Source organism: Dromiciops gliroides, chromosome 4 (assembly GCF_019393635.1).
Source record: "Dromiciops gliroides isolate mDroGli1 chromosome 4, mDroGli1.pri, whole genome shotgun sequence".
Lineage (NCBI taxonomy): Eukaryota > Metazoa > Chordata > Mammalia > Microbiotheria > Microbiotheriidae > Dromiciops > Dromiciops gliroides.
The window spans coordinates 490,151,841-490,175,988 of NC_057864.1; positions in this window are offsets into that span (position 1 = coordinate 490,151,841).

Consider the following 24,148-nt stretch of genomic DNA (forward strand, 5'->3'; position numbering starts at 1 on the left):
GGACTTTGTCTTGCAGTCCACTTGGGGTTTTTGATTTATCACTGTCACTCTGAATTAAGAAGAGCACTGTGGCAGTGTGCAGTATTGTGTGCAGGATATATTGGAAGGGGAGAGACTGGAATCAAACAACCCATTTGGAAGCTATTTCAGAAGTGGAGGTAAGAGCCACTGATGGTCTGAACAAAGGTAGTAGCAACTGCAAAGGCAAGAATGGATGTGGGAGATATTTCAAAGGAAAATTCCATGGGACTTGGAAAATGATTGGATATGGTGAATGAGGGAAATGGAGGAAGAAAGATGCAAAATTAATAGCATTTTATAAATCAAAGAGATGGAAGGGATTAAGAGATAATCCACTCTAATTGTATAGGTAAAGAAACCAATGTCAATTGCGGCTTAGTAAATTGCATAAGGTAAGAAATACCAGATCTGGGATGCAAACCAAGGTCTTTTGACTAACTTTAGACTAGGTTTTCCCCACTGATCCTGGTTGCTGGAGGGAAAGATTTGGCTTATGCTAGACTCTAATCACTAGTGCCTAGCCCTCTTGTGTAGAGCAAGCAGCAAGGTTTTGAACAACATGATTTGGACTCCAATGTTTCATCTCTGAGCATAGACTTTAAATCAGCTTCATATGTACATGAGCTCAGAGGCCAAAGTGATAGAGGAACAATAGAAATAGAGTAGACATGAGCAGTGAATCATGGTCCCCTTTAAAAAGAGTTTTATTGCTGCCTTTTGTTTTTACACCACAATCATTTCACCTTAAATCCATCCCATACCTCCTCCTCTGACTCAGCCTAAATTGGCCTGCTCCTGGTGTTAACAAGAAAACTAAACTGCAGACTGGAAAGCGCCTGAGAGGATGTGAGCACGTTGATCAACATATGATTATGGAGAAAGTTTCCATAAAGAAAATCAGCCAGAGAAGGAGAAATAAGCATGTTCCCTCCTGAAGGCATCGAGGTGCCAGACTCTGGTATTTCACCCCTCTGGGGAAAGAGCCACTTTGCCAAATGCCAGCACTCTGATGGGTGCCAGGAATAAAAGTAACAGAAGCAAACTGTCTGAAAAAGAGTTTTTCAGGGATGTACAAAGGACCCTCAAAAATTTTTTCCTTTAGTCATTCTTTTTATGTAATAAAAACCCCACATACTCTTTATATCATCATTGCCCTACCCCTTGTTTTAATTTAGAATGGAACCACCTGTGGCCTAAAGATGAAAAGTGGCATATGACTCTAAATGGGCATTACTTTTGAATTGGCACTGTGTGTAGGGGCATGGCGGAGTAATCATCATCACCACCATAACTAACATTTATGCAGCACCTACTCAGTGCCAGGCACCGTGCCAGTTACTTAGCATTTCCACAACCCAGCAGGTAGTGCTTGACTAGCTCTAGCTCGATTCCATTGGATGTGCATGAACAACTCCAGGGTTCTAGTCTTAAGGAACTTGTTCTGGGGCAGCTAGGTGGTACAGTGGATAGAGCACCGGCCCTGGATTCAGGAGAACCTGAGTTCAAATCCGGCCTCAGACACTTAATACTTACTAGCTGTGTGACACTGGGCAAGTCACTTAACCCCAATTGCCTCATTAAAAAAAAAGGAACTTGTTCACTATCAACTAATCTTGTGTAGGTGGTACCTCCTTCATTGCAGTTCTTAGATTTTCCCAACATCTCCTAGATTTCTACCTAATATGAATTTTCCCAATAATAATTCACAGTTTATTAAATGGCTAGAGCCCCCATTCCCAAATGAGCTTAATGTATTTCCAATTTTGTGTGACCCCAAAAGGATTTCCAACCATATGTAAAGTATATTTACTAAGCAGAGTCACAGCTAACAAGGCATACGTATGAAATTCTGGAATAACAGGCTGACTTTGGGGTAGGGTTTGAATTCTTAACACTTTCCTTCTTCTCCTGTGTCTAATTTTCCTACAGGAACACTTGAAATATTTTTATTATTATTATTATTTTTTTAGTGAGGCAATTGGGGTTAAGTGACTTGCCAAGGGTCACACAGCTTGTACGTGTCAAGGTCTGAGGTCAGATTTGAACTCGGGTCCTCCTGAATCCAGGGCTGCTGCTCTATCCACTGCACCACCTAGCTGCCCCAAAATATTTTGTTTTTATTGCTACAATTTTAGCACCCTGGTTTCAAGATCGTGAAGGAGAAAGAAGGAAGGGAATTTTCTCATTTAATGTCTGTTTTTTTCCTGTGTCTTACCAAATAGCCAGAGGGAATGGTCTCTACACCTAAGATGGCAGAACTAAAGAAATTATCAAACTATCATTGTTGGGGGTAGCTAGATTGCACAGTGGTTAAAGCACCGGCTCTGGATTCAGGAGTACCTGAGTTCAAATCTGGCCTCAGACACTTGACACTTACTAGCTGTGTGACCCTGGGCAAGTCACTTAACCCCCATTGCCTGCAAAAAAACCAACCAACCAAACAAAAACAACAACAACAACAACAACAACAACAACAACAACAACAACAAAAAACCCTATCGTTGTCTCCTGAAGTCCAGGACTTGGGGTGTAAAGCCTCCTGGGTTGTGGGTTGCTTGGTGTCCTAGGCATCTTCTCCTAGTGTGATCTTGGAACCTAGGCAGAGTGGGCAATTATGAAGTCAAACCAAAGAGGCAACCTTCACTCCCTGGTACCAGAATCCATCAATCAAGTCTGTTAAGAGAATATCACCATATGGAGAAAGAGAGAGAGAGAGAGAGAGAGAGAGAGAGAGAGAGAGAGAGAGAGGGAGAGGGAGATGGAGAGGTAGGATTGCAAAGTTTTTTTCCTTTTTTAAATCCTTGCCAGAGCTAGACCTCTTGTGATGTTCTGTATGGATCTTTACATTAGCTTTTACACAAAATGATTTTGAGCAGCATTTCTTCCCTTTGTCCAGTTATTGAACTCAAGATTTTTAGAAATACCTGCCCCGATTGATTGGTCACTGTCAACACATTCTCTGTGGAAGTAGTGCCCAGAGCCTGGGATGGAGACAATAGCTACTTGAAATCTGATTCGTAGGGCAGAGGATAGAGAAGAAGTGAAGGAAGAAAGGGTTCTTTACTTTAAAACAACAAACCACCAAACATTTAGAATGAGCATAACAACACTCTAAAGTTTGTGAGTGCTTTACATGTGTCACCTTATTTGATCCTCGAAGCAGCACCATGACATAGGTGCTGTTGGGATCCTCATTTGGCATCTGGCTCCAGGTCACACAACTACTGTCTAAGGCAGGATTGAACTCAAGGCTTCCTGACTCCAAATGCTTTCTGCATTGTGCCACCCAGCTTCTTTACCAAGGTCCTACTATGTGCAAGGCACTGTGCTTAGAGAATAGATTTGGAGTAGGAAGGGACTCAGGGACCATCTTGTCCAACCCTTCATTTTGCATATGAAGAAACTGAGGTTCAGATTGGTGAAGTGAGTTGCCCAAGGTCACAGATGGTGTCAGAGCCAAGATAGGAACCCAGATCCATTGTGCCTTCCAGTACACCATGCTGACTCATAAATTTTCAAGATGACAGAGTCACTATCCTCAAGGAGACTCTTTTCTATGGGGAAGTCCAAGGATAGGACATGCAGACATATATGCAGGAAGCATGGAATGTAGTGGTCCTTGTGACGCATTTGTGCAGAACTTCTAGTGAGATAATTCTCTCTCCCAGTGTACATCTCTTGCTGATATGGAATTTGTTCTTAATGTTGCCTGGGCTGTGGGAGATTAAATGACATTCTCAGAGTTACAGATAATACATATCAGAAATGGGATTTGATTCCGAATCTTTCTAACTTTGAGGCCACCACCTCTCTTATCTACTCTGCTACACTCCCTCTCATGAAATCTAATACAAATTCATGGACTACCTCTGATTTCCGGGGCTCCTACCCCTGGCAGTGGGGTCACGTTAGCTATTTCTGTTTATGTTGTTTCTTCTAGCTTCTCTATCCCATACTTCCACAGCAGTGATGGCCTGCCACAATGGCAGAATCATAGAATCACAGGGTGGGAGTCATGACCTAGTCACAGACCAGCTACTTCATTCCATACATGGAAGGACTCCCCACTAACTACACTCCCCGGGTTTTCATCTAGACTTCAATAGAAGACTTCTTGGAGGGGATTCCACTCTGTCTCCCCTATTGCTCCCAATAACCAGCCTACCCATTCGAGTTAGAAGTTATGCCTATAATTTCTTCATCCTCTCTGGGGGAAAAAAAGCAAATCTATCCATCACTATGTGGCAATTCAATTCCTTTCCATCCATATTGACCTGGAGGTTCCCAGTCCGCAATGATCTTGGACAATGTAGCATTGTGGAGGATAACCTCAGAATGTTATTCTGCCCTTGAAATCTTAAAAAAAATGATTAATTAGAAATCCAGTACAAGTCTTCTAAAAGGCTTACTCATGAATTCATTCTATGAAAAGAGACTCTGGTATAATTTTCTGTGTTGGATAGTCCTACAAAACCTCCCACAGGGTCTCAAAACTCCAGTATTCCACAGAATCAAAGAATTTCAGAGCCCACCAAAGGGCCTCAGAAGTAGCCAATCAACCCATCCTTGGACTAGGATCCTCTCTACAGTACATCTACCCGGTGCACGTCCAATTTCTACTACAGGATCTCAGGCAAATGGGAAGCACTACCTCCCTAAGCAGCTAAGTCCACTTTGGGCAAACTCTAACTATGGTGAAGATTTTCCCAATATCAAGTCTAAATCATCTGCTCTACAATTTTCACCCACTGCTCCTAGTTTCCTTCCTTGCAACTTGCAGTCTCCCCAAGCACAGCAAGGATGTCTCTTGTATCTCCATAAAGAAATCATGTTAGCAGAGACCCCAGGACGGTAGATTTAGAATGTAAAGAGAGGTTAGAGGTCATTTGGGTCGGCTCCTCTCACTTTATCAGTGTGGAAACGGAGGTCCCAAAAGGGAAAATAGCTTGTTCAGAGTAAAAAAGGGAGAAGTAGCCAAGGTGAATTCACATCCCTGTCTCGAAACCTAGCATTTTTCCCATTGTATAGTGTTGACGTTTGTTCATTCATTCATACAACAAAGGTTTAATAATATATACATACATACATGTATATGTATATCGATATATAAATATGTACTTACATGTATACCAACACACAAAGGCATGTTAATATATAAACATGCATGTATGTACACATGGTATGTACATATGTGTATGTAGAAATTTTATGCACATACATAATACATACATACACACATACATGGCTAAGTGACTCATCCATGGTTATACTAATGGTATACTTTGGAAGCAGGGCTCAGTCCTGAGTCTTCCCGCCTCCAGGGATAGCCTTCCTTCACTGTGCTAGGCTGTGCCTCAATGCTCCAGGAAATCCTCAGACTAAGTTACAGACAAGCTGCTCATCTCCATTAGTGGGGGGAATCTGTGCATCAGGAGTATTCCCTATGCATCTCAACACTGGTCTGATTAAAATCAACAACAACAAAGTGTTGGCCCCAAGCAAAGCCCCCAAATTTCGGCTTTGTGCCAGGCACTACAAGATGACCAGAGATGAAGCTCTTTCCCCCATGGACTCACAGTCTAGTGGGCAGGGATGGAATATGCACAAATAACGGGGATGCAAAGTTGTATGAATAATGGCCACACGCATCTTTCAAGCACAGTGTTTGGAGGATCCAGACAAAGGGGACCGACCAATTGTGATTCCAGCAGAAACCAGAGCAGAAGCCTTCAGGTACACAGGGCTGCTCACAGAGCTCTGTGCATGGGAATGCTGACTGGTGAAGGCTGGGTAGCTGAGCTTCTAGCTTTCCCAGCTTACATCCAAAAAAGCAACGTGTGTGACAGCTTGCGGAACAGAGAGCTCTGTCGAAAGTCAGGGATGGCAGATGGGCTGGAGGCAGCTGAGAGCGTGTAGAGTTGCTAAGCAGGTCACATAGCAGGGATGAAGGACAACAGATGGACCATGTGACTCTTAGACTAGATTCTATTGGTTCAAAAATGGCCAACCAGGAGACTAAAATCTCAAAAAGTGGAGCAAGTCATTGGACTGGGGGTTGGGGGGAGGTTAGAAAGAGATGGAAATGATGAGCACAGGATATTGGGTTCTTGAGTTTGGCAAACTGAGGCCTCATCACCTGAGTGATGAATGAATGAATGAATGAATGAATGAATGAATGAATCTCAACAGTTGACATAAGGATTTGAGGGATGAAAAGAAACCTTTTAAGAGGGAAAGGAAAACCAGTGGAAGATGCCAAAATGATATGGAAAATTGGTGAAGGAAGGAGCTGACAGGACATAGGAAATAATAGGATTAAGAATGCAGATGGATGATTGAGGGATGATTGAACAAATTGTAGTTCACTCACAGAATTGAATATTATTCTGCCATATGAAATAACAAATCTGAAGAATTTGGAAAAGCATTCTACGGCTCAGTCAAATTTTTTTACTATTTTTCCAAAATGACACTTCATTTCCTATCTCTGAACATTGGCTGCTTTCCATGTTTGGAATTCATTTTCCTCCATTTTACCTCTTCCTCTTCCAATTTCTATTTACCTTCAAAAGTCAAGGTCTACTTTCTATATACCAATCTCTTCCCCAGTTGCTGCCACTTCTCCTTCCTATTATGTTGTATCCATTTTGTATATGCTTATAAATATATTCTCTTCACCATTAGAATGGAAGGCCCCTGAGAACAGAGAATATCTCACTTTTTCCTTTGTATCCACAGTTTCTAGCTCAGTACCTGACCCAGAAGAGGCACTTAAAAATGCTTATCAATTGCTTCATGTAAAGACATAAGAACTCCTGCAGAGTAAAGTAACAACTAGGAAAACAATATAAATAATGATTACAACAATGTGAAGAGAAGGAACAAAAAAATAAGGACCACGTTGGACACTACTGAAGAATTGAGAAAATTCAGGAGACTCCCTTTGTTTGGCAGGTGGGGAACTATGGGTGTAGAATATCACATACATCGTCAAGCATGTTTGGCGTGCTGGATTGACTGAACAATTTAAAAAATATTTCTTTATTAAACCTTATTCAGAAGGATGGTTTGCTGCATAAGGGAGGGTAAAGACATGAATGTGTTGTTAAAAATGAGAGATCAGAATAATTATTGCTGATGATAATGACAATGATGCCAACACCACCACCACCACAATGGAAAGGTTAGCTTTGGAAAGCAGAAGCTTTCCTTTTAGAGAAAGAAGAAAAGACACTTCTTTCCCCAAATTGTGAAAAAGAATGAATAAGTAATGCAGAAATGGTGGATAAAGCTCTTTCTGTTTCCAACATGAAGTAAGCATGGTCACAGAACAACGATAGAGGTGGATATTCCAAAGGAAGGAATGCTAAGTTCCCCTGTTTTGTTGTAGAGAATCAACAAGTTAACTCCAATGGGTTTTCTAGCATGGGCTCACTTTTGCCTTAGCACTCTGTACAGTCCTATAGGAGAGCTTAAAGAAGACACCAGCCTATGAAAATCTTCCCACCTGGCAGATTCCCTGACTCATCTTGCTTGGGATATTTTTCTACAGTCTTTAACAATAGCTAAAAGATGAGATCAAAGTAAGGTGAATTTAGCTGGACTTCTTTTGGACCTTCCTCAGTTTTTCTCTCCAGCCCTCCCTCATTCCCTTTCCTTCTCCCTCTCCCTTTCCCCCACCCTCTCCTCCTTCCCTCTCCCTCACCTTCTTTGTCTCCTCCTTCTCCCTCCCTCTCCCCTCTCTTTGAAAATCAGGTTTGATTTATATTTTTTATTTTCATATCACCTACATTTCTCAATATATTCTTTTATGACATTCCTTTCAGAGGCCATCCCTTAAACAAATAATAATGAGAAAGGAGAAAATAATGGTTCAGCAAAACTAACATATCAAAAAAGGCTGACATTCTAGGGAGCATTCCACAGCCACAGTTCTCCCCGCCTCCATGATTCAGCATCTTATTTTGGCTCAGTACACTGGAGCTTATTGATATTATACTTATACTAGGGACATTCAATTTACCAGGCATTTATAAGCGTGCAGGGCTGGAGATACAAAGACAAAGATGTAACTCTCCCTATCTCCAAGGAGCTCACATCTCTAGACCATGGGATAATACCTGTGTGAATTCCCAGAGGCTGGCAAGCTTTGCCAATCTTTGTCCTTTATTTGTCCTTGTGGTTTGTGCTGGGGTCATTCCTTTGGTGTTACTGAGAAATTACGTTCCCAATCTTTCAATTCCATTCCTATCTTGGAGTCTACTTCTGGCTCTAGTCTAAGAGTTCTCCCAAAAAAGAGAGAAGGGAAGTAAACAATACCTAGAGTATAAACATGAATCAGGTATGGATCAGGTAATTTTATTCCTACCTAGAAAAAAGGAATGTCAAGCCATTCAGGATCATAGAGTGATTGTGACAGAATCCAGTAAAGTGTACATGTGCAATCAGTTAAGAGGCTAATATTCAAGTTTTTTGGGGGGCATTTGTAAACAAATTCTTTGCCATTCTGTATTTCACTACAACAGCCCAATGAAAACCAAGCAGTCTTTTTCCCCCAGTGATATCTCTCTCTTTCAATGGTCTGCCTTTGTTGCTCTTGCTGCCACAAGGACTCTACCGGCCACTGTCCTGTTGCTTGGTTGCCTAGAAAATGGAAGATGTCACTTGTCTATTATGATCACACAAGGATTTCTACCAAAAGAAAGAGGACACCAATGGGAGGTGGTCCCATCCCAGACAGAGGTTAGCCCAGGAGCCCAGGAGTTCATGGCTTGTGGTCTGATGGAAAAAAAGAAACCTGACCAGACTCTCTAGACAACATAAAAGAGTCATCCCTGTCCTTCAAAGCTGGAAGAGAGAGGAGGCCTGAGGGCTGGGGTTGGCCCCTGTGGGATTTCCATGGAGCTCTGGCTCATCACACAATACAGAGCTCTGAGTCACTCTGGATGAGACCTGTGGGTGCTCGGAGGGGGCTGGGGCAAGAAGAGCCTTTCTATTACACATGCCTGGCATGCTGGCTTAGGTGATATAGAGTCCACAGTGGGTAAGCAACGTGTCTGCAGATAAATATTTACAAACCATATAGAATCACAGACCTGGAGCTGGAAGGACCTCACAGGCCATCTAAAGCAAACCTCCCATTTTGCAGATGAGGAAACTGAGACCTGTGGAAGCCATGTGCCTTCTCAAGGTCACTCAGGAAATAAGTGTCAGAGGTGAATTATGAACCAAAGTCCTCTAATTCTGGAGGTAATGCTATAAAAAGAGGCCATTACTGCTTGGTTACTTGTCCAGGACCTGCAATTCAAGTTATTTGCAGAATTGTAGCAGGGACTGAATAAACACTACATACAACGTGTGCAGAGCTCCAGGGGTTTCCCCAGCTGAAGTACCCTCGATGACGGACTGCCTCGCATGAAAGGTTCTTAATTCTGATTAGCTGAAGTCATAGAGCCAGGTTTTCTTCACTCTCAATGGGTGAGCTCATGGCCTACTTTAACCCCTTTATTCCACCATCAGGCTGAAAGCTGAGATTCTGGCCATTCTCCAGACTCTATCAGGCACCCAGTGGGAACAAAGTTTCCTAACTTGACTTTCTGGGCTAACTTGAAGTCCAGTTAAATAGCAGCTGGTGAGGAGAAGATTCCCACTGGGAACAGATCCATCCTTGCTTGCAGTCAATATAAGGAGGGTGACTTGGACACTAGAGCTACTTGAAACAGAACAAATTTCAGTCCGTTGCTGCCCCTTTTACAAAGAAATCTGTTCAGCCTCCACAGGCAAATAGCAACATATTGCCGGTACTTAAGCAGGATCATATGCTGCCATATTTCTGAGACTTAGAAGGAAGCAGTGTTTCAAAACACATGGCTGATTTTCAACCCAATCTTGCTTCTTATTGAATTAGGGAGGGTGAGCCCTAGACCCTTTGGTCTCTTAGTCCCAGAAGCTTTCATGAAAAAAAATGCTTAAAAGTTCCATCCAGAATGGGGTCAAGGAAGGAAAACAGAAACTGGGAATTGTTGATATTTGTGGAGACTCTCTTCTGTCTGGTAAAATGAGCACCCAAAGCCAGTGGAGCAGTGGAGATGTTGAAAGGGCATTGATGTTGCACCAAACAACAGTGGTCAGTCTGGTCTCTAAGGCCTCAGTGGACAATCTGACTCTCACCTGCCTTTTCATTCTTATTTCATGCTGTTCTTCTCTAGAACCTTGGACAGCACACAGCAGGTGCTTAATAGATGCTTGTTGATGAATATTGATAATATCAAAAATGGATGATAAATACATGACATTCCAACTCTCCTCTCCTGCCTGTGTGTCTGGAATATTCTCTCTCCTTACCTCTGCCTCTTGGAATTCCTCATATCATATAAAGAACAACCTAAGTGTTATCTTCTTCATGTAACCTTTCCCAGTTCCCCAGTTGTTCATTTTATCCCCCTTGGATTTTCTTTGTATGATTTTGCATGCAGTTTGGATTTACTTATGTAGTGTCCTCTCTGGGTTCACACTCCCTTAACCTCAACTCCACTGGTGAGCTAGGTAACCCTGAATGTTGCAGAGATTTTTAATACTGTCTTTCATGAGCCCCAACAGGTCCAGAAGGAGAGTCGTCTCAACCTTGTAGTCGAACTGCAGTGAGGCACACATATAAAGGACATGCATGGCCAAGGGATGTCTCCCAACACTCAGTCTTGGAAGTCTTTTTTCTTTTTTGTAGAATTTTTACTCAATGCCTCCTAAGTATTGCTCTCTGCTAGGTTGTGTGTCTATAGCCAGCATTTCTCTCCATTAAGAGAATTCATGATGCCTGAAGCTGTTGCCATTGTTGGGGAACTGTCTTTCTACTTTTGTCTACCAATGCTTCCTCTATTAGCAGGTGGATTGTGCTTCTGCTTTTAGTTGCTAATGAGACATCTCTTGGCTCTTCTTAAACTTCCAGTCACCTGGGTACTTTCTTCCCAACATACTAATTCATGTGACATCCCATATAACACAAAAAGTAATAGGAGGACTGATTGCTAACATATATATTGGTGGTTGAGTGGATCTTGTAACACTTCTCCTTTACTGAACTCCTAGGCAGGAAATAATACAGCAACCACTGAAGGAATTGATCTCTACTTTGGAATGCACACTCAGTTCTGGCTCAGATACTCCTGAGTCATCAGCCCTTCTAATGGATCCTCAGCCAACCAGAGAAGCCCTTGTCACCATAAAGTACTAGCCTGTCCTACCAATACTACCTCAGTCTCTCCTGGATGGAAGTTGGCTTGCTAAGCTTCCACATGTAATTAGATTAGAGGCAGAAAGAGTATATCTACACATACTCTAAGAGTTGAAACCAGACAGGGAATATCTGCACCCAATTCGAGGTCTGCCACATCCATTCCCCCCCCCCCATTAGTCAATTTATGATTAAATTTATCTGCATAAATTTATGCATAATATATGTTCTCCCCAAGTACAAGGTAAGATCCTTGAGGATAGAGACAGTTGTCTCTGTATCTTTAGTTCCTTTCACGGTGCCTTGCATATAGTAATTGTTTAATAAAGGCTTATTGAATTAATCCAAATTGAATTGTTCAGGCTAACATTTATCCAGGGGTTCCTGAGTACAGGGGCACAGTAATGAAGATAAGAGAAATATTATAGATGATTCCTGTCCTCAGGAAATTTGTAGAAAGGTAAAATCTTTAAAATAAAGAGCATAACAATTATGTCACCGTATCTTAAAACTCTGTCTGTCCCACAGGGGAAGAAGAAACAAGGACTGAGCCTCAGGCTGCCTTTCCAATACAAAGCACCCATATGTCTAACTTCATCCATGGAACTGAACTCAGTGACTAGATACTTGTCTTTTAGCCCACCAAGAAAAGTAAGAGAGAGCTACAAGATGGATGAAATAAAGTCTAATTCCAGTGGGAAGGGGGCAGATGTAGAAGTTTGAAATGGATTCTTCCCATTTGGTTTACTGAAGAGACATTATCTTTTGTTATAGACCTACATGGCCATAGTGGTAAAAATTTAGTCATCGAGAGACCCAAAAGCTGCTTCTTTCTGAGGAAGAAGATCCAGCTATAGATTCTGTCCATTTGGCCATGGTTTAATGATTAGATCAAAGCCATTCTCATTAATTTTTCATTGTCAACTGGGAACCTAAGTATTCTATTGTTTGGCTCACATCTTCATGTCTTCCACAAGCATGGAATGAAAAACTGTTCAATGCTTTGCTAAAATCTGGGCCAATTCCATCCATAGTATTCTGTTTTATCCATCTTTTAGTCAACATGTTAAAGAGAAAATGAAGTTATTCTTGCCCTACTGCTCTTGAAGAAGCTGGCTGGCTCTTTGTCACCACACCTTACTTTTTTAGATATTCACTAACCACCTCTTTAATAATGCATGCTAGAATTGTGCCCAGTATTGAAATCAAGCTCACTGGCTTATTATTTGCAGTCTCTATTCTCTTCCTTTTTTTAAAAAAAAAAATCAGGACACTTGATCTATTTCAGTAATCCTTTTTTTGGAGAGGGTGAGGCAATTGGGGTTAAGTGACTTGACCAGGGTCACACAGGTAGTAAGTGTCAAGTGTCTGAGGCCAGATTTGAACTCAGGTCCTCCTGACTCCAGGGCCATTTGCTCTATTTCAATCTTGGAGCACACATCGCTCTCCCTAGGATCTTTCTTTAAAATTTGTGTTTTAAAATATTTTTTTTATTTCTATCTTTCGTTTTCAGATGATCTATATTACCCGATGTATTCCACCCCTCCCCCAAGATCCATCCCTTTTAATAAAGTACAAAGAAAGTAAAAAAGAAAAATTCTGCAAAATGAAATAACATATCAAATAAAGTTTGGCATGAAATGCTGTATCACATAGCTTTTCTTTGGGGCCATGCTCAGTGATTACAATATTACAGTGCTTAGTTTCAAATATTATGTAGTTATTCTTCCCATTTACATTTTGGTAATCATTGTATATATATGTGTATATACTCATGCATGTATATGACATAGGTATACGTTCATGTGTGTACCTGTGTATGTATATATGTTTTGCTCATATCACCATACAACTTCTTAGAAATTTTCCTCTGCTTCTCTGTATTAATCATACACAACATTTCAGATCTCCCTGACTGCCTCTACAGGCACAACTGTCACTTCATTCAATACTCAAGGATCTTGTTCACCTGAATGAGGTGATTAGAACTCATCAAGAGAAGCTGGGCGATCTCTCGCTCTCTCCCTACTTCCCTTGAATATCAACCCCTCTATTAATCATTCTTGCTCTGTTCTGTTCATTCCCACTTATCATTCCCTTGGCAGAGAAAGCAGAAGCAAAGCAAGAGTTGAGTAGCTCATCCTTGTCTCTGGTGCCCATTATCATTGTTCCATCGGTTCTGAAGTGCAGCCCCCATCTTCCTCTTTGCCCAGTATAATGAAATGAGATCTCTGCTCATTGTCATTAGCTTCTTTCCACAGCCTCAGATCTGGAGGTCTGGTGCCCCTGAAATTCCTCTTAGATCTTTTATCACTCTCATCATTTTTATCACTTTATCATTCACCCCTATTATCTGCCCTCGCTCCCCTCTTCTGCTTCTTTTAAACAATTCCCCTTTCCTCTCTCCATCTAAATGGAAAATTTTCCTTCTTGAGAACTTTCCAACCCTCCTGAGGCTGACCTCCCCTGACAGATTTGACTCCTTTAGGGTTGTACCTGTTCTTTCTCTGAATCCATTGGAATCTCTTTTTTCAAAATCTGAGGCACACATGAGATCATGCCCTTCTTTCCTCTTCTTCTGTATAAGACATTCTAGGATGGAGAGTCTCTCCCTCATTGCACCCTGCCCAAGGTCCCACCACATTTTATCACTGTACCTGTTCTTTAAGAGGATTTTTCCTTGTTAATTCTTCTACCTTTGCCAAGATGTGATGATCATCCTAGCATGTCAAGAAGTCACTAACAGCTCTGCTTTCATCAGAGAGTTCTAGCAGATGTCTGGATAATTGGCCCATCCCTTCACTATGATGCCTTTTGATTATACCAGACTTAGGATCAGTTTCCCAAATGCCTTAGCTCTTTCTTTTCAGCTCAGTGGTCTGCAATATTTTCTCATAATAATAGCCTACCTCCTTCCTCCTTTCTTCATCCAATGACATCCACTCTTCTCTCTTGTTCCTTAATTTGCTTATATGAGCATATTGTCTTTTTTTCTTTTTGGTGAGGCAGTTGGGGTTAAGTCACTTGCCCAGGGTCACACAGCCAGATTTGAACTCAGGTCCTCCTGACTCCAGGGTCAGTGCTTTATCCACTGAGCTACCTACCTGCCTCAGCATATTGTCTTAATAGGCAATGCTACTTTGGGTTAGCACTAACTTACACCATGTTCCCTGGAGAAAGGAGATCTTTGTGATATTTGTGAAAAGGCACTAGCTCTTGCAATATTCTTTGTGTTTATGTGAGCCTAGCACAGTACCTGGCAATAGCAAAACACTTAATTATTTTTGATTGATCAGTAATATGTTTTTAAATAACATTTACCCCCAATTACATGTAAAATTTTCTAACATTTGATTTTCTAAAGCCTTGAGTTTGAAATTCTACTTTCTTTTGTTTGTTTGTGCCGAGTATTGAAGTCAAGCTCACTGGCTTATTATTTGCAGTCTCTATTATCTTCCTTTTTTAAAAAATCAGGGCATTTGCTCTATTTCAGTAATCCTTTTTGGGGGGGAGTGAGGCAATTGGGGTTAAGTGACTTGCCCAGGGTCACACAGCTAGTAAGTGTCAAGTATCTGAGACCGGATTTGAACTCAGGTCCTCCTTACTCCAGGGCCAGTGTTTTATCCATTGTGCCACCTAGCTACCCCCGAGTATGAAATTCTATCCCACCCTCCCCTCCCCTCTTCCTAAGACAATAAGCAATCTGATATAGGTTATACATATGTGATCACGCAAAGCATTGCCATATTAGTCATTTCAGCATTGTTTTCAAAAGAAACACAAGCCAGACTGATGAGCGTTTGTATGCTTTTACACTAGCTCTTCATTATGCTCCTTTATCAGATAAATTATTATTCATATAGCCTTAGCTCCAGGCTTTTCAGGTAGCTGCAAAATGCTTATATGTGGCAGAGATTCAATGTCTAATCCATGTGCCCAGGAGGGTTTTCCTTTAAGGAGTGGTACTTTGGAATCCACTCACTTCTGCCGTTATACTCCTTTGAAACATACAGTCATGACTGTGTTATAAGAACTGACGAGCAGACTGATTTTAGAAAAACCTGGGAAGACTTACATGAATTGATGCAAAGTGAAGTGAGCAGTACTTTGTACACAGTAACAGAAATATTGTATGATGATCAACTATGAATGACTTAGCTATTCTCAGCAATCCAATGATCCAAGACAATTCCAAAGGGCTCACCATAGAAAATGAACTGATGGAGTCTGAATGTATATTGAAGCAGACTATTTTCACTTTTTTTCCCCTTTGTCTTTCTCTTCTTTCACATTATGACTAATATGTAAATGTTTTGCATGATTTTACATTTGTAACCTATATCAAATTTATTGCTGTCTCAAATGTTTTGCATGATTTTACATTTGTAACCTATATCAAATTTATTGCTGTCTCAAGAAAGAAGGAGGTGAGGGTGAGAGGGAAAAATTTGGAACTCAAAAATTTTTTTTAAAACGAAGGTTAAAAATGGTCTTTACATGTAATTTGGAAAAATAAAATATTATTTAAAAACATACAGCCATTAGGATGCTTATCTCACTCATCATTAACACCAACTAGTGAGAGGTCCTGTCTAACACTAAGATTCTGTGAAAATCCATTTTTAATTAGCAAATTGGTAATGTTGACATATTTGCTTCAGGACCCTATTTTGTGAGCTGAGATAATGCAGACAAAACTTTGAAATCAATGTGGAAAATATATTATAAGGAGTGTAGCTCTACTGAATGGAGAATGACATCTAGGTATATTCCTATACCTCCTAATAGGACCTCATCAAGTATTAGTACGAATTTCTACAAAATGAATGTGTGACACAATCATTTAAGTGATTTTGGATACTTGTTTTATGGAGTAACAAGATGAAGGAAATTCATAAGTCCTATGAATCCTAAATCATTTTAGCTTTAGGGATGGAAGGGACATGAGACCATATAGTCCAATCCCTTCATTTAACATGTGAGGAAACAGGCCCAGGAAAGGCAAGTGACTTGTCTAAGGTCACACAACTAGTAAACATGAGAGATCGAATTTGACTTCAGGTCTTTGACTTCAGAACTTGTGATTCTTCCATTGCACCACACTGACTTTTTGGTACTTCCTTTGTTTCCTGTTTTGTGAGGAACCAATCAATCCACAAGCATTTATTAAGCATTTCCCATGTGCCAGGGACCGTACTAAGCTCTGAGGATACAAAAGACAAAAATTAAATCATTCCCACCTTCCTGGAGTCTCCATACTAAATGGGGAGGGGAAGGAGAACACAGAAAATCCTTGATGTGGAAGGTGGTGCATGAAGTCTGAAAGGGAACTGGGGATCCCAAGGGGGTCAAGGTTAGGAAAGAGCTTTCCAGGCATGTTGGGGGGCAGCCTTTTCAAAGGTGTGGAGTTGGGAGGGGGTGGTAGGAAAGAGATGCTCACTGGCTTTGGTCTCCTTACTGAGGGCTGTGTTGGCCTCCACCCCAGTGCAACTGTGACACAGAGAGCTGGCCCAGAGCTCTATGGAACCAGAAATGTCCAGTGGGCTTAGTATGATATTCCTCAGTAGCCTCTGGCTGGCTGGCTTTGCTTTAGTGACTAAATGTTGAATTTTTCTTTCCTTTTTTTTTTTTTTTTTGCGGGGCAATTGGGGTTGACTTGCCCAGGGTCACACAGCTAGTAAGAGTCAAGTGTCTGAGGCCAGATTTGAACTCAGGTCCTCCTGAAACCAGGGTCAGTGCTCTATCCTCTGTGCCACCTAGCTGCCCCTGAATTTTTCAAGTATTACTTTGCTGGTAAAATCAACCTTCTACATTCATTAGAATGGAAGATAACCTCATTGTTTGATCCAGCTGTTAAGTTGTCATTTTACAGTCCTCCTTTCCAAAGGAGTTTGCCAATTATGGTTATGCTGTCTGAGCACCATCTGCACCACTCTTCCTTCTGGGTCCTCAAGGAGTAACAGCTTCCTCTCTTGAACAGAGAATCTGCCTTCTAGAAGCAGCCATGGCTGGATCTGAAGTCACAGAGTCCTTCACTTGGACTGAACCTGAGGAATCTCCCGATTCCACCTTTTACTCAATGAAGTCACCATTCCTGCAGCATCCCTGCCAGCTGGCTTGTAACCTTTTCTATGGATAGATAGCAAGCCCATTTTCTGAGGCAACTGATTCCATTGTTGGATGGCTCTAGTTGTTGTAAGGTTCTTTGTATTGAGCTAAAATTCCTTCCTTTCTTCCATCCTTTATCTCTTTCTCTTTTTTCCCTCCCTTTCTTCCTTTCTCTTTTCCTTCCTTCTTCTCTCCCTTTCTTTCATTTAGTCAACAGGTATTTTTTTTTTGCAGGGCAACGAGGGTTAAGTGACTTGCCCAGGGTCACACAGCTAGTAAGTGTCAAGTGTCTGAGGCCAGATTTGAACTCAGGTCCTCCTGAATCCAGGCTGCTCCATCAACAAGTATTTTTAAGTACCTATGATGTGCCAGGCAGTGGAGATATAAAAAAATGGAATGGCTCCTGTTCTCAAGGAGCTTACATTCCACTGGATGTGGGCATGGCTGTAGAAAAGTCAACATACAAAGTAATTTTTGATGGCAATGTACTAGAAACTGGGAAAATCAGGATAGGTCTAACAAAGATGATGGCTGCTAGGTGTTGCACTGGTTAGAGTATCTGGTCTGGTGTCAGGAAGATTAATCCTCATGAATTCAAATCTAGCCTCAGATTCTTATTACCTGTGTGACCCTGGGTAAGTCACTTAACCCTGTTTGTCCCTGTTCCTCATCTGTAGAATGAGCTGGAGAAGGAAATGGCAAACTGAAATGACTGAGCAACCACAACATATATGTGTGTATATATACAAAAATATTTATACGATACACATATATAATAAGGACATACACATATGTGGCTATTATATGTGTATACATATGTATTGTATAAATATATGTGTTTCAATCATTTCAGTCATGACCAACTATTTACAACCCCATTTGGGCTTTTCTTGGCAGAGATACCGGAGCACTTTGCCATTTCCTTCTCCAGCTCATTTTATAGATGAGGAAACTGAAGCAAAAGGGTTAAGTGACTTTCCCAGGCTCACACAGCTAGTAAGTGCCTAAAGCCAGAATTAAACTCAGGAAGATGAGTCTTCTTGTCCTAAAATACAAACCACTGGCAGAGGATAGTATTTATATGTACATTTGGATATAAAATTTATTTTCTTTACAATATGCATCTATAGATGCATATGCATATATATGTATATATACACACATATGCAGAAATGTATATCTCTATCTTATATGTGTATTGTGTGTGTCTGTATACACACCACACACACCTTGCTATCTGGTTTTTCTTACACAAAGATAGGCACAAGAAAGATAGCACAAGTATATGATGGAATTTGATCCAGGATAAAGATGTGGAAGAAGCTCATGGACAAAGGTTTATAGACTACTCAGGAATCTCCTGCCTAACTATCATGAATACTTAAGAAACAGGGTTAAAAGGCCTGAGATGAGTCAACCTTCACCTGACATGAAACTGATTCCATCTATCTATCTATCTATCTATCTATCTATCTATCTATCTATCTATCTATCTATCTATCTATCTATCTATCTATCCATCTGTCCATCTATCCGTCCATCCATATCCATCTGTATTGACAGGAGGATTTTTATTTGAGTTAAAACTATTTACAAAAACCCAAAGATACACTTCATGAAACTGGTACAAACTGAAATGGATTTCATCTTGACCCAAAAGACATTCTTTGTCAAAGACACAAGTCATTCCATCATGATGCCAAGGAAGGAATACTGTGCTTGGAGTTGGAGAAGCTGGGTTAGAATTTGAGCTCTACTTCTTCCTGTCCCTGTGGTGATCCTGGATAAATCACTTCCCCTCTCTGGGTCTGAGTTCTGTAAAATGAAAGGCTTAGACTCCATGATGCCTAAAGTGACTTCATGCCTTGAACTGCCAGTCTATTACCCTGTGTTTTCTCGGTGACATCAAAAATAACAGTGAAGACAAAAATTAAAGAAAGGACACTGATAGCAGAAGCTCTCAAATGACTTGTTTAAATTCACCACCAACTTTGGAAAGTGGGAAATAGACGACAATACTGACATTAACACCATCACGATTGCTTAGAGGAGTTTAATAGGTACAGTACTGTTCCCAAAGGAGGGAAAGAGTCCCCAGATTTCCTGAACGAGAAAAAGCTTGATCTCCTTGCCAAGTGGATTGAGATAGCTACCAAGCACAGGGGTATTTTAGCATATAAGCACACCCTCAAAATCTTTGGAATGAAATACTTCCATAATCCTCCCAGGATTGAACCTAGAGAGCTAATCCTGGCTCTCTCACTTACTCCCTTTGTGACCTTGGGCAAACCTTGCTGTTTTTCCTGTCTTGGAATGTAATGTAATGGAATAACATTCTTTAATTAATCACTTTCTACATGCCAAATACTATGATACATGCTGGGATGACAAGCAGAAGGGTAAGGTAGTTTTAATTCTCAAACAGATCATGCTCTAATTGGAGACACCACATATAGGAGGGGTCAGGTGCAAGGTGTGTGGGAAAGCCTTTTGATCTTTAGGGTGGGGCAGCAGTGCCAAGGGTAATTTCTTGGAGTTTGGAGGATATGAGGGCTGAGCAAATAGAAGACTCAATGGCTTTTCGGCTCTGGAGTCAGGCAGATAATAATGTCTGGTGGTCCTTAGTCTTAGAGGAAGAATTATAGGTGGGGACTCCCTATCCATTGAAAGGATGTGAGTGACTATACCCAGTGGGTGGAGGATCATGGGCACATGATTCTTAGGGAGGGGAGATGCTAAGGAGCATAATGCCACAGGGTTCCGTGGGGAAAATTGCATTTTGAGAGTTTAGATACACTTTAGCTCTATTATTCATTGAGGGATGATACCTCCACTCTCCAGAGGGCTTGTTGAGAGGCAGCCTAGAAAGGAGGTTGGCTCTTAAAAGTCCATGGTTTTTGCCTTCCTGATCATTGTGAATAGTGTTCTTGGTAAAATGCCAAACAGTCTGGTGAGGGAGAGAACAAACATTTATTAAGAATTTACTATGTGCCAGACACTGTGTGAAGCACTTTACAAATATTATGTCATTTGATCCTCAAAACAACCTTAAGAGGTAATTGCTATTATTATCCCCATTTTGCAGGTGAGGAAACTGAGGCAGACAGAGATTAAAGGACTTGTCCAAAGTCACACAGCTAGTAAGTGTCTAACACTAGATTTGAATTCAGGTCTTCCTGCCCTCAGCCCAGTGCTCTATCCACTGCACCATGTAGCTGTGGGCACAGATGACAGGTGACCCAGACTCATAGATTCAGAGCTGTGTCTCAAGATTGCCATCCTTGAGATGAACCCAAATGGCTCTACTAAGAAAAGATTGCATCAAAAGAACTAGAAGCAGAAAATGTCCCAAAGGAGCCTGAATCTTCTCTTCCAGTTGCCAGAATTCTCTAAGTTTGAACTATGCCTGTATCTAAGGAAATCCATGCTTGGTTGTCAACAGCAGGGATTGAGAGGTTCTTTTTGTTCCAGAAACAAACCCTTTTTGGATGTTCATCTCTTGTTCAGTGTGTTGTTTACTTAGATACATCAAATGTGTCCAAAAGCATTGCATCAAGGGAGGCACAGTTTCTAGGAAGAATAGCTAATAATAATGACAATGGGGGCAGCTAGGTGGCACAGTGGATAAAGCACCGGCCCTGGATTCAGGAAGACCTGAGTACAAATCTGGCCTCAGACACTTGACACTTACTAGCTGTGTGACCCTGGGCAAGTCACTTAACCCTCATTGCCCCACAAAAAGAATAATAAATAATGACAATGATGATGATGATGGTATACTAAGGGGCAGCATTTCTATAGCACTTGAAGGTTTGCCAAGTGGTTTACAATGACCATTTCATCCATCTCCATCTCCATCTCCATTTCCATCTTCATCTCCATCTCTCTCAGAATTCTAGCTTTCAAATTCTTCAATACACCAAACTCTATTAAGAGAAGCATAATGTCTGGGAATAAGAATGTACCAGGCCTGTGAATAGAGCACTGGCCTTGGAGTCAGGAGTACCTGAGTTCAAATCCGGCCTCAGACACTTAAAACTTACTAGCCGTGTGACCCTGGGCAAGTCACTTAACACCAATTGCCTCACTAAAAAAAAAAGAATGTACCAGGCCTTCCCTATTCTGCTTTGGACAGAAGGACCTCAGCCCTTGTTCAGACTGTGAGGCTCAGCTTTGGATGCTACCATTCAGGAAGATTTTAGAGCAGTTGAGGAGGCTTCTGAGGAGTCTGGGCCTGATAAGAAAGTCTCAAGTCCTTGCCATATGAGAATCAGTCAAAAGAATTGAGCATGTTCAGCCTGAGGAAGAAGAAACTCACAGGGGACATGCTAGCCATCTTCAGGCTTTGGAAGGTTGTCATGTGGAAGGTGGGCAAACTCATTCTGCTTGGCTGCAGGGAAGAGAAGAAGTCTTGAAGGAAGACTGTGAAGAAGCCAAGTTCATCTTGGTGCAATGAAAAACTTCCTACCTCTTAGAGCCATCCCAGAGTAGGTCAGGCTGCTCTGGGTAGTGGTGGACTCCACCCCCTCACTGAAGATCTTAAGACAAAGCCTAGATGAGCATTGGTCAAGAGGGTTTATAAAGAAGAGTCTTTGGGGATAGGACTTAGATGGAATGCTTCCCATAGCCATAGTCTTTGCTTCATGAGGGCTGCTTTAGTCTTAAAGTTGTTTACATTAATACCATTAGGCATTCAACCATGTGTTTCCATTTTCAATCTTAATTTGAAAGTGACCAGAATAAGAAAAAGAGGAGGAAAAGGAGGAAGAGAAGGAAGGGAAAGAAGAAGAAAAAGGAGGAGAAGAAGAAAGCATGAGAAGAGGAAGAAAGAATGAGAAAAGAAAGGAAGAAAGAAAAAAGAGAAAGAGGAAAAGAGGGAAGACAAAGAAGGAAAAGGAGAAGAAAGAATGAGAAGAGGGAAAAGAAAAGGAAGAAAGAATGAGAAAAGAATGAGAAAAAGAGGAGGAAAAGGAAGAGAAAGAGGAAGGAAAAGGAAAAGAAAAATGAGAAGAGGAAGAAGAAAAGGAAGAAAGAATGAGAAAAAAGGAAGAAAGAAAAAGAGGAGGAACAGAAGGAAGAGAAGGAAGAGAAAGAAGGAAAAGGGGAAAAAAGAAAGAATGAGAAGAAGAAGAAGAAGAAGAAGAAGAAGAAGAAGAAGAAGAAAAGGAAGACAGAAGAAGAAGAGGAAAAGGAGGAAAAAAGAAGAGAAAGAAGAAGGAAAAGGAGAAGAAAGAATGAGAAGAGGAAGAAAAGGAAGAAAAATGAGCAAAGAAAGGAAAAAGAGGAGGAAAAGGAAGAGAAAGAGGAGAAGAATCGAAGAAGTCATGAAAAAGGAGGTAGAAATGCAAGAGCTAGGACCTGCAGAAAGGGGGGGAATAGTGAGAAAGGAAAGAACTAAATCCAGAAATAGAAAAACAAGGGGAGAAAAGCAGAGAGAAGGTGGAAGAGAGAATGAAACATTTTCTATCTAGTTAGTTAGTGATAGTGATTTCTACAGAACAGGATTTAGTGATGGGGCATTGTTGTAAAGGAAAGAACTAGATCCAGAGTCAGGGCCCTGGACTGGAATCTTGCTACATGTATGATGTTTGGGAAGCCACTTCACTTCCCTAGGTGTCTATTTTCCCATCTGGAAGAAGATGGAAATGGATGAGATCATTTCTGAGGCCCCTTCCAAAGTGAAAATTCTGTGGTTCCTGTGGCCAATGGGTCTGTACTTTTGCAAGGTGGTTGCCAAATGTCTGTTCCTAGCTCATTTCTAGTTAAGTATTTGATTCTTTTTTTTTCAGGGCAATGAGGGTTAAGTGACTTGCCCAGGGTCACACAGCTAGTGTCAAGTGTCTGAGGCTGGATTTGAACTCAGGTCCTGCTGAATCCAGGGCCAGTGCTTTACCCACTGCACCACCTAGCTGCCCCTTAAGTATTTGATTCTTAATTTCTGAATCATAGTTCCTAGGAGGGACAATTCCTTGAAGGGTGAATGTAGTGCAGCCAGATAACCCGTGTTTGGAGTTGGAAAGCTAGTTTGAAATCACTTCTCTCTGGACCTCAGTACCCTCAGCTGGAAAAGGAGCAGCTTTGATGAGGTGGTCTCGAAGGTCTTTCCCATCTCTATGATCCTACACACAGTCACTCATTCTCTCATTCTGGGTCAGTATGTGCCAAGTAGCCTGGGGTTCTCTGTCCTTTAAGCAAGGTACCCATGCATGTGTCCACACCTTCCATATGGTGGCCCCTCTAGAGCCTCCAAAAGCTCATTCAGACTCAAGTTAATCAGATACTTCCCTATCAATCCGCCTTACACAGGGAAAAGACAAGTGATGTAGGAGGGTCAAGTTTGGATGTGCAAAAGAGAGTACAGTTAGAGAAGATGTCCTGTGTGTCGGGAGACATTTTCCAAAGCGATCAATAGGGAAAGACCAATGTTAACAACACAAAGGCTGAAAAGTATCCAGGGTGGGTGGCTGAGAAAATCCCGCCAAAGATGGTTAATAGACTCAAGGGTTCGGTCACACGCACAGAGCTGCTTCAAGTCTTAATTTCTGGGAAAAAGGATCCAAGAAAAGCTCACTTCATGAAGACAGAAGATGTTGCTGAGGGGGTTTGCCAAGGAAAGCGGTTCTTTTTATGTCTGTTTTTATTTGGGAATGATTTCCGAGGAAACAGTCTGTGCATCAATTCAGCCAGCTCAGTGTGGTGGAGGAAGCACCAGACTTAGTGTCAGAGGATGTGGGTTCATTTCCTGGCACTCATGACCTTGGGCAAATGACCTCCTCCCTCTGCTCTGTT